Raw genomic sequence first — 12,154 nt, forward strand, 5'->3', positions numbered from 1 at the left:
TTGGGTCTGAGCCAAATGAGCCAATCTCACAGAACAAAATACTTCCCCCCACCCCATGCCCCCATATCTCCTACTTTGCTGCAAATACCAAAGAGAAGAGAGATCCCTGTGCTTTAACTTCCACCTCCTCCAGAAAAAAAAAGAAAAACTTTCTTGTCTCATTTTTGAGGGATCCCTAGTGTGGACTGTTTTGCCTTTGGATCCCATGCCAAACCCTCTGCATTCCTTTACTCAATTCTTGGCTGTCCCAGCTAGAAAAAGGGTGTTTGATTTAAATCTGTGGGTGGTGATCAGCAGGTCCCCAAGCTATAGCTGTGCAGACAAAGCATTTGGCATCACACTTGTCTCAGATAACTCGAGACATCCATGATATACACAGCTAGAGCAGATCTCGACTGCCTTATAGCAGACAGAGGAGTTCAGACCCTTTTACTTCTTTATACTATCACTTGGGAAACAAATACATGTTCAGTGTTTCCTTCATCTGATCAATTTTAGACATTGATTCCAGGACCAGATGAAACAGAGCTGAGCCTGAATCATTATATTGATTATACATCTGCAGGCTCTAAGGAGAGCCCAGCCTGATTAATTTTAGTGACTATATGTCTGTGGAAAGCCCAGCCTGAGCAGCTCAGGCACAGACACCTGTGGTGCAGGTTGACTGCCTTGAGCCAGGTGGGTGCTGGGCTCTGCCCCTCTGCCTCCACTGGGGCATCAGAGATGCATCAGCACCTGCAGCCCAGGGAGAAGGGCTGCAGGCAGTGTAGCCACCCCTGGGCAGAGGGGTCACCCCCTGCCATCCTCTGCCCCTGGGGCACAGAGGTTGGTGTGGGGTGCCAGCCTCTCAGGGATTGTTAAAAACTGAGCTGCCAAAGCAATGTGTGTGTGGTTTGGCTTGTGTGTCTTGAGATCCTCTCATGGAGTATCCCACCCCCCTCCTTTTGAGGATGGGCCTCAGGAGAAACCTGCCCTCTTGTCAGGTCTGCTTTCTCTGCCCCCTTGTTTTCTTGATATCCAGCTGATATGGAGCTACTTTTTTTGTCCTGTGGAGACCAACCAAAGCCGAGTTATATTTAGCAATGTTCCCATACAAAAGATCAGTCTTGTTAGGCAATGTTGGATGTACTGCATCTAGTGAACTACATGGCTAAGTGCCATACTCTGATCCAGAAATTTCTATTGCTCAAGCAAACAGGAAGCCCAGAAAATGCAATTATGTGCCTGCTTTTGGAAAGAAAAAATCTAAGCCACGGGCAGATCTATTTCTAACTTACTTCAGAAACTTCTAAAATGCATTTCAAGGTAGCCAGTGGTGCACTTAGAGGATGATAAGAAACAAACCTTGAAGCTTTACACCATTATTCACACTGAAAGCTTGGCACAATGAGACAGCTGGGGCTGTGGGCTCTGCACAGGGATCAGCTGTGACACCTTCCCATTGGGTTCAGTGTAAATTACTCCTATCTGGTTTTCAACAAACTTGCATTATAGTCACTGGACTGTTACAAGTTTTATTTCTCCTCTCAGGCGAGATCACTTGCTCTGTGGTGCTAATGATCTCCTAAGTGTTCCTGTTGTTTAACTCTCCGTGCAGAGTGATGCATGATGAAAGCAGGGCTGTATTTTATTACATTATAATAGTGTTTCTCAAACTCCTGTAATGAAATACCTGCAGCAGAGCCAGAATGTCCAAGGCATCCTGGTGTGTATTCAACAACACACCATATGCAGCTATCTGTGCAGCCCACGGTCAGTGAGAACCACAGAACAGAAAAAGGAGGAATTGGTCTAGTCTCACATTACAGGACTGGGCTCGATGAGAGCAGAGCTTTGCAGAGCTCCTTGGGGCCTGTCTTCTTGAGTAAACTGTGGAAGGACAGACAAACCTACATTGCCTCTCTCAAAACAGGCCATCATTCTAACTTTTGTCCTTGCCAACATACTCACTGCAACCTACAACTTCCCTCACCTCCACAACGTACCCTCATCGTCAGGATCAAGCACATGCTTTTACTGCTCACAGAGAGCATAACTCATACTGCCAACAGCTTGGTTTATATTTAGTTGTTATTAAAAGCCGGGGGAATCAAATAAAAGACTATTGGCTCTGAGAAGCTCTGCTCTGCAGGCAGTCAGATGAGATGACCTTGAGAGCTCTCCCATTTCTGGTTGCTGCAGTAATCACTGCTGCTGGGAAAATGAGCCTGAACAGGATGAATTCAGCACACAATTTCATTATATTTCTCTGTGCTTGTGGGGTTTTTTAATAGAAAAGCCCTCCACATTCTCAGTTTTCAACTTTATTTCTCTCTTCAGTTCTCCTAACTGTTTCTATCATCCTTATTTCATGCTGTCTTCCCTCTTTTTTTCCCTTCCTTGTGCTTTATAGAATACTGCTCTCCTAGCCAGACACATGATGGATGTCTTTGTGTGCTGTTTTCTTGTATGCTTGCTACTTCTGTAACTTTATCTTGGCCCTTCCCTCTGTCTTTTACCAGTCTTCACTTTGAGGTACTCTTTTTCTCCACCACATTTTGCCTTGGGATTTTTTTTTGTATCTTGAATTACATGCTGTTTCTTGGACTGGATCTTTATTTTTCATGTAAAACCCACTGTATTTCTTTAATCTCTAGTACAATCTCACCACCACTTATACTACATTGACTTCATTGATTTCAGGGAAACGGGAATGATAAGAAGATAATCCAGTTTGGAAGAGATCAAAAGCCAGATAGCATGAAGTGGTAAAACGAGGAAGAGAAAGCTTATAATAATCTTTAAGGTAGATGTTCCTGGGTTGCAAAGGGAAATCTCTGCCTAGTTCTGCTAGACCCAGGAGCAGACCTGCTGGCATGACTGCAGTGTGCAGCTGGGCATGCCATAAACTCACTTGAGCTTTCCAGAGCCAAGTAATATGGGGTCAGGTCACATGCACCATTCCCAGCATTCTTAAGGAAAAGCAGAGTATTTGTCCAACAGACACAGTCCCACATTACAACTGAATTTTGGCCTACAGCTGTCTGGGGAAACTCACATTATACAATCTGCATTTGATCACCTTTTCCCCTTGTCATTTGATTTCCCTTTTTCTCTGTCAGTGACGGAGAGCTCTTCTTTTGCTCACTGTACTTTTCTCAGGGTTATGAAACACAAAGAACATCTCTCCCTTTATTCAAATCCGATATAATTTGTTAAGGACAGAGAAGTAATGGGATTAGAGAGACTATTTTTATTTATTAAAACAGTGTATCTACCCAGTCTCCAGTGTGAGGCAGTTACACAGCTCAGCAGCACTTTCCATTGCCATAGTTTATTCCTTGGCTTGTGCTTGGGTCAGTAGGACAGTGGCAAGATTGAGCAGGAAAAAATGTGAGACTAAAATTTAAGGACCAGAGCTGACAGCAATGAGTCTCTGAGCCAGGCTGTCAGTTGTTTCAGACACCCTCCTGATGACAGGGCTTGCAGGGTAATGCTGCCAGCAAGTAGGGTGAGGCTTCTATTCCAGTCTGTTAGTATGCATTCTTAAAAGGTTGTGTTTAATGCAGGCTAATACAGCCGCGATTTTTTACTATCTCAAACATGCTTATCCTATACAGTTCCCATCAGATGTGTTCATAGCCCCCATCAAAGTCCCCAGGACATCAGGATAAACATTTCCCTTCACTGTTCTGATGGGCCCAGTCAAAGAACAATTTTCTAGTGTTCAAATGTTCTCTCCAACATAATGGTTTAAAAATCAAAATAAAACCAAAAGCAAAAGAACAACATAAACTAGGAGGCAGGCCCTGTAAGACTAACTTTGCAAAGCTGACCTTGAATAGCCTGTGGTGCCCAGCCCAGCCCAGGGGATGCTGGCCATGCCATGGTTTCCATCAGCCTTTGATCACTGCAAATAAAGAGTACAGCCCTCCCGAGTGGTGACAGAAACTATCAGGGATCACACTCTGTATTTTACATTGCTGCTAACACAAAATCAGAATGGCTGCCAACACTGAAATTGCCATAAAGCTGAAAACTTGATAAAGTGGACAAAGCTGTGGAAGTGGATAAAATATAGAAGTATATCAAATCATGTTTTTTTTAATTGCATGGTATTACTTTATTTCTTAAAATAGCTACACTAAAAGTTGTCTTGACAACACTCTCAGTGAAAATGCAGTAATTTTGGGTTTTTTTACCTAGATCAGATTATAATGGGGATATAAATATACTATCCCTTAAATAGAATTGCCAGCTTCTTTATTAAAATATTTTCACTTTACAATGGATATACTCTTCATAGCAGTCATGTTTAAGAGGTAATTTTCCTAATAAAAACAGACAGAAGCCTGACTTTCCCATGCTGCCCTGGAGATGCAGTACTGACTTACATTTTATTGTCTAAAGCTGTCAGGATTTTATGTGTTGACTAAACTGGAATTTTGCTTCCAGCTTTTCACCTATCCCCATGTCCCCATCCTTCCATCAGTTTACATTATTCCTCATGCTGCAGCCCACAGATCCCTGCATCTTGCTCCTGCTGCTTAGGAGCATGGTGGTCACTGGGGGCTGTCCTTGGCCAAGTGCATCAGAGAAGGTAATGTTTTCTCCTGCCTGCTTTTTCTCAAATGGAAAATTGACCAAGGTTTGCAGAGAGGCTTCATTTAGGCACCAAATGTGCTCAAGTAGTTAAAAACCAGGTTTGGCACCTGGTGATACCTTTCAAATTGTACCTCTGTGACTCTCAACAGGGCAGTTAAGTTTCATAATTCCTCTTGCCTCTCATGGAGCCCAGGACTTAATCACAGTAAGGTTGAGGTGGGAAGGGACCTCAGAAACCTGGCCAACCCAAGTCCAGGGTTATCTACAGCAAGTTTCCCATGGCCCTGTCCAGTTGGGTTTTTAAAATCTCCATGGTTGGTGTGGGGTGCTAGGGTTTAGTGTACCACTTTGGTGTGCTTGCTGAGCCCTGCATGCAGGCCAGCAGCTGACAGACCACTTTTTTTCTACTCTGCCACTGTGGACAGAGATAAGATATGGAATTCCAGCTGCTGTAGCAAGAAAGAAAGGTTGGACCATGTTAGGAATTCCAGTAGGAGGTAGGAGACTATCATCCTGGACTGAGAGAGGGTTTCTAATAAGAGAGGAGTACATGGGGTTTATGTACTACTGTTGTGGGATAAGATTATATTAAAGAAAATGTGAGGTGGGAAGTGTGTCTTTAGGGTTTTTGTGCAGCCCATCCAAGGCATATTTGGAGAAAAGACAATTTCTCTCTTCCCCTTGTTCTTTCTTTGAAAACCATGCATGCCAGAATGACAGGGTCCCTGTGTTAGGACTCTTTCTGTTGTTCTGTTTTCTTCTAAGCTTTGTGCTTTCAGGTGGTTCAGGCGCAACAATTTTTATCATGTTTATATTACACAGGAAGCCTGATGGTGCATCAGCCTTTCAGCTGCAAGCTGTTTGATCAGGTGCAGAGAAGCAGAATTCAAATGACTCTCTATCTATATAATAGCTATTGTTTCCTCTATCTCCCAACTCCAGAGCTAGAAAAAAAAAAAGATGTTGTTTCCCATCTTTGCTTCTAAAAGTCATGGTTTTTGAACAGCCTTTTGATCTTTCACTGACTGTCAAGGCAACCAGTTCCTGGCTGGCATGCAAAGGGCACTTGCTCTCCCTTGCCTGCTCAGGACATTAAACTTGGGGTCCTCATTCACTGCTCTTGTTCGTTTCAAGCTGGGAAACTGCTGCTGCCAGGTAGGTTTGTAATGCTACTGTGCCATCTTTGTAGTTTCATGTCTGCTTTCCAAAGTAACATGTAAATCCATAGAGAGGTGTCCCACTAACATTCATTTCTTAGTCAATGAATTGCACCAAGAAAACCACCTCTCAATTGTTTCGAAGTGACCTAAAGTGTATCTCAAGAAAACCAAAGCATTGATGATGAGAGCAAAGGACAATAAGGAAGATAAATAGTGTGGCCTTGATGGTTTTAAAACTGCATGAATGTGAGAAGTCTGCATCTGATTAAAGAAATCCATTCCTCACATCTTCTCTCTCCTTGGTTCTGCTTATGGCAAGGGAGAAAATTCATCCCTGCTGTAAGCCAACTGAAGTCATTCTGATGTCTCTGTTTTTAATGCTTACTGCTGTGCTTTTCGTATGTATATGAAGAAATAGCATAAAGAAAGAAAAGAGAGAGAAAAATTAGGCAAAGTTACAATAACAAGTGAGATACCAAGCAAAGATTAAAGCATGAAACAATATGTTAGAACTCAGCATGGAGTCAAACACACAAAAATTCAGCATTATATTTTTCTATCTCTTCTCCTCTTTCTGTCTGTACATTGTTTTGTTGGACTGTCATCAGCTTTCCATCTCACAAATGCCTGGTATATTTTATATCCTAAAAATTGAACATGCAGAAGGACAAAACTTCACTTTTAAATAAGAATATATTTCACAAAGGATACACAAATTCCATCTAACCTTAATGTGTTTGTGTTATATACAGAATGAGTTTCTCAAGGAAACTTCTCTTTGCTGTTTGGTGTGGACTGCCCACTCCATGCCAAGGAAGGCCATGAGAATCCACACTGGAGAGGGAAGGGAAAGGGACCCTCACTTTATGTTCTCACTCTTTGAGTCAAATGTGATGCTGCTCAAGTTTGTAAAGTCTGTACATGTATCTCTTTATATAAATAGGCACTTATATCTGTACATAGGTAATGCCTTGAAAATAGTACAGCTCAATTCTGTTGAATCTTCCAAATTTGGGGCAGAACAAGAGTAATTTTTAGAATTGCAGCTTCACATAGCCCCTTCTTAATCTTGTCTATGTTTTTGTTGGGGTTTTTTTTGTTGTGTTTGTTTGTTTTGTTGGGTTTTGTTTGTTTTGGGGTTGTTTGTTTGTTTGTTTGGCATTTTTTCTTGTCTAGACCGAAATCTCTATGCTTTAGTATATAAGGTACTTATTTTACTTGGTAATACTGCCTTGGGGTAAAGCCCAAGATAAAAGTGAATTATCCCCTCATTGTCCTGACTTTTTCTGTTTAGGTAAGAATTAACTAAAAGGTTAACTGGTAATAGAAAATCTTAAACATTGGACAGTGGAAAACTGCAGGGTTTCAGGGCTCATTCTGTTAATGAGTAGCAGCAAATACTATATTTTGTCTTCCTATCTAGTTTTTTTGGATAAGCCACCATTGTCTTACACTCTTTCAATTGCAAAGCAGGCTCCCTGCAGAATGCCAACCCTGGCCAGCAGCAAGGGCATGCTGTATGCACAGCTGGGAAAATCTGCTGTCGAGATTGCCGTGTCATAAAGAGGCACCCATGTAAACCTGGGGTTTAGACACAACCAAGTGTGATAACTCTACTGAGGTTGCAAAGCTCTTGTAAAAAGAAAGACAAATAAGCAGTGCTGCACTGATGGTTTGAGTACCACGGCAATGGCTCATTTTGGTGTTTGCACTGCAGACCTGCTCTGCATGAGCACAGAGCAGTAGTCAGGGAGAGGTGTAAACTGAGAAGTCCACAGCTGTTATGAACACACCAAACACTTCAGTTTTCTCCTTGGGATAAAATTCATGTTGCCTGAATGCAGCTGTGTTTGTGAGCTCAGCTAAGAGTATCTGCCCAGATAAATGCATCAAAGCTGAACAAAAAAATGGGGTGTTTAAGCAAGACAATTGTCTTTGAACATGAGGTAAGCGCCTAGTCATCTAACACACTTGCTCTGGAGTATTCTGCCATGCTGAGACATTTAAAAGAAATTGTTGGTGGATGGCAGCTATGATTTCACCCATCTGTACCTCAAGAAGAGTCCAATTCCAGTAGAAGACAATCCTCATAAAAGAATAGTTTACATAGAGCACTGTAGTATTGGTCATGCAAAAAAATGTGGCTGACAACTCCCTTTGAACAGCCCTCCTCTTTCTCAGAAACATTGCTCAACTTCCTGGCAGGCTCAGTAGTTTAACATGAATAGCTTTATCATTTTAATGATATTTTATATTTCCTAATATTGCTATTTCACAGATTCACAGAGTTTTTGAGGTTCAGAGGGATGTCTGGAGATGGTATGGTTCCACCTGCTTGCTCAAGAAGCATGACCTAGAACTGGCTGCCCAGGAGCATGTCCAGTTGGCCTTTGAATACCTCCAAGGATGAAGACTCCCCAGACTCTCTCAGCAATCTGTGCCAGTTCTTAGTCGCCTTCACAGGAAAAAAGTGTTTCTTTGTATTCTGATGGCACCTCCTGTGTTTCATTTACAGAATCACAAAATCACTAGGATGGAAGAGACCTTCAAGATCACCGAGTCCAATCCATGCCTGAACACATAAACTAAACCATGGCACCGAGGGCCACATCCATTCTTTTTTTAAACACATCCAGGGATGGTGACTCCACCACCTCCCCAGGCAGTTCATTCCAGTACTTTACCACTCTTTCCCTAAAAAACTTGTTCCTAATATCCAACCTTATATTTCCCTTGGCACAGCTTAAGACTGTGTCCTCTGGTTCTGTCAGTTGCTGCCTGGAGAAGGAGACCAACCCCCACCTGACTACAGCCACCTTTCAGGGAGTTGTAGAGAGTGATAAGGGCACCTCTGAGTCTCCTTTTCTCCAGACTAAACAGCCACAGACTCCTCAGTCATTCTCCATAGAGCTTGTGTTCCAAGCCCCTCTCCAGCCTCGTTGCCTCCTCTGGACGCACTCAAGCGTCTCAACGTCCTTCCCCAACTGAGGGGCCAGAACTGGACCCAGCACTCAGGGTGTGGCCTCACCTGTGCCGAGAACAGGGGGAGAATGACCTCCCTGCTCCTGCTGGCCACACTATTCCTGATACAGGCCAGGGTACCATTGGCCTTCTTGGCCACCTGGGCACACTCTGGCTCATGTTCAGCTGACTGTCAAGCAGTACCCCCAGGTCCCTTTCTGCCTGGGCACTGTCCAGCCACACCGTCCCCAGCCAGTAACGTTGCAGGGGGTATTGTGGCCAAAATGCAGGATGGCCAGGGTATCAGACCCAGCCAGCATGGGTTTAGGAGAGGTAGGTTGTGTTTGACCAACCTCATCTTCTTTTATGACCAGGTGACCTGCCGGTGGACATAGAAAAGGCTGTGGATGTTGTGTGGACTTCAGCAAGGCCTTTGACACTGTCTCCCACAGCACACACCTGGAAAGCTGCTGCCCAGCTTGGACAGGAGCCCTCTTTGCTGGGTGAGGAACTGGCTGGATGGCTGGGCCCAGAGAGTGGTGGTGAATGGAGCTGCATCCAGCTGGCAGCCAGTCACCAGTGGTGTCCCTCGGGGCTCTGTGCTGGGGCCAGTTCTGTTCAATATTTTTACTGATGACATGGATGAGGGGATTGAGTCTTCCATCAGTAAACTTGCAGATGACACTAAGCTGGGAGCGTGTGTTGATCTGTTGGAAGGTAGGAGGGCTCTTCAGAGAGACTGGGAATGGCTGGATGGATGGGCAGAGTCCAGTAAGATGATGTTTACTGAGTGCTGAGTCCTGCATGAAGTCCCTCCAGTTGCAATGGGAGGACTGGGGACAAAACTTTTCACTGGCTTCCCTTATAGTCAGAGGAGCGATGGAACAACAGCCTTACCAGAGGATCGCCCATTCTATCCATTCTAATATAGATTTTTAAGTGAGATGGTATAAATTAGTGAAGGCTATCTGTCTCTACCAGGGAAAGAGCTTAAGCAGCTAGTTCAGGATAAAACATCTAATTTGCATACACCTCAGGTCAGTAAGATGAGCCATACACTTCCCATCTTTTAAATTTATTTTAATTCCCTATCTGTAAAATGAGGATGCTACAGCTTCCTTTTTTCTCCCATCTATTTGAACTGTATGTAACTACTATGTTAGGCTGAATGGTGTTTTGCCTGGTGTCTAGAAAAAATGACAATGTACATCTTTTTGAGCTTTACTGGCTTCAGGCTACCACTATTAACAATAAGGGGATGAAATACAGAGCTTCTAGAGCAACTAAGTTTTGAGCATACATACACAACCTAAAAAACTGACATAGAAGAGGATGAAGGGAAAAATAAGGCAACGAATTTCCACAATTTCTCATTGTCTCAACCTTCTGAACAGCTGCCAACTTCAAACCTAAACTGGCATATTTCTTATTTTGCTGTTTAAACAGGAGATAATTATAACTCATTGTTCCACAGCTTACTGTATAAAATGCTGAGCAGTACTTCTGTCTATTCTTCTTAGGTCTGAGGAACTTTAACTACCTTTGACTCTTGTGTTCCAGATAATCACTATTAAGCAGTTAAAAGTTCATTAAAAATGAGGCCAAACATAGATGAAAATGCCAACAAAAACATGCCTGAAAAGATGGATTAATAAAATGGTAGTGCCATTAGAAAGAGACTTTCTCAGACTATATTTTAAACATATCTAAAGAACATTTTATATACTCCAATTATATTTGATGAAATTAACTTTCTTCAGCAAAATTGTCCTAAGGATGTGGAATTTTAAAATGGAAATGATACTCTGAAACAGCACCCAATGAGGACATTTTCTGCAAATATTCATATGTATATCTTTCATTACCTAGAGTTCAAATTTATCCACTGTTTTCCACACTATGGAAATAAGTTTAAACTATTATGCACAACTTAAATGAAGATGGGAAAAGCATGTTTGAGTTGCAGGCCTGTACTTTTCCACAATTAGGAAGGCAACACTTCCCTTGGGGTTTCTTTCTTTGGCTGTGAAGGAAAATGGCTGAATAGTATTTCCAAAACATTTCTGGGCTATTCCACAACAACAATACCTGAACAAAAGGAGGTTCCTTCTCTCATTCTTTTAACCCAAACTCCAACTAAAAACCAGTAGAAGTCATAAATAGAAGACATTCTTTAGATGTTCCTCTTTTTTTTTTTAATTTGAAGTTCTCCAAATTGAAATGCTGCTCAGATCATCCCTTCTCTCAGCCTGAACTCTGCTAATGAGAAGGCCCTTGGCATTTTTTCTTCTTTGTGGATGAGTAGGGAACAGCCAGTGCTTTTCTTGCTAGCAGATAAACAGAATGGATGAATAGGGCACCACAATCCTAAATTAGGCCAGAGATTCATCACTGACAGATAGTACAAAGGTCAAATAATATCTTACCCGAAAATATTTAAAATAGTGAAGCACACTTGGAAGGACAAGTTGAAACCATAATTCCTAGCCAGGTCACAGCAGTCAAATCTGTTTTCCTGCATTTAAATCTACCTCTATACCACTGAACAGTTACTAGCAAGCTTTGTGTTTTGCAGCCCTGGTTGAAGAAGCGTAAGGAGCTGGCAGAGCCAGAGCTGGCAAACAGACAGCAGGGCAGGATGCTGACCTGAACAAGGCAATAAAAGATGCCAGTGTCAGGCAGTACACTGCACCAGGCCAGCTGGTTGTGCAAACAGACTTTTGCTAGAGCCTGAAATAATTTTTCAGAGAGCAAAATAGGGCAGTTCTAGTAGAGATACAGGCTCAGTAGCCATCCCCTCTACTGGGCAGTGGCTGTCAGGAAAAGGATACAGATAACCTGCAATATGACTGAGGGGAACATTTTTTTTTATTTGCCAGAGACCCCAAATACCAAAACTGTTGTTGGCCCACTCCTAACAGTTGCATTACTTGCAATGTAGTCCCATGAGAAACTGCTGGTCATTCAGAGATATAAAATGAGCCTCTTTGTTGGTTCATCTTACGCTGCGGGCTGATAAACATGAGAAAAATATAAAGATCTTATTAAAGAAGAAAACAATGTTTCTGCATTTGCTCCTTAAGTGCTGCAGACCTTGAGGAATAATGATCCAGCTCCAAACTGCTGTGATCACATGAACCAAACCAGAAAACCAAGAAACCTAGTGAATGTGAAATGTCAAAGAGAAGATAACCAAATTCATAAAAGTACATAAGATAGAAAAAAAAATTAGGCCAGATGTGGTCACCTTGATAACTTCAACAAAGAGCCTTTCCAGATCGGTTTTGAGCCAACCCAGTAGTAAATAACTTCAATGATTTGTAGTCCTGTTTGTATGCAGTTTCCTCCGATTTTAATCTTCACGGGATCGGTAAAATGTTAGCTCAAGGATACTTTCTCTCTGAAGCACAAGAGGCTTAGTCAACATGTTCTGCATAAACATGTGAAAA

The sequence above is a fragment of the Fringilla coelebs genome (genome assembly GCF_963513975.1).
Source record: "Fringilla coelebs genome assembly, chromosome: 3".
Classification (NCBI taxonomy): Eukaryota; Metazoa; Chordata; class Aves; order Passeriformes; family Fringillidae; genus Fringilla; species Fringilla coelebs.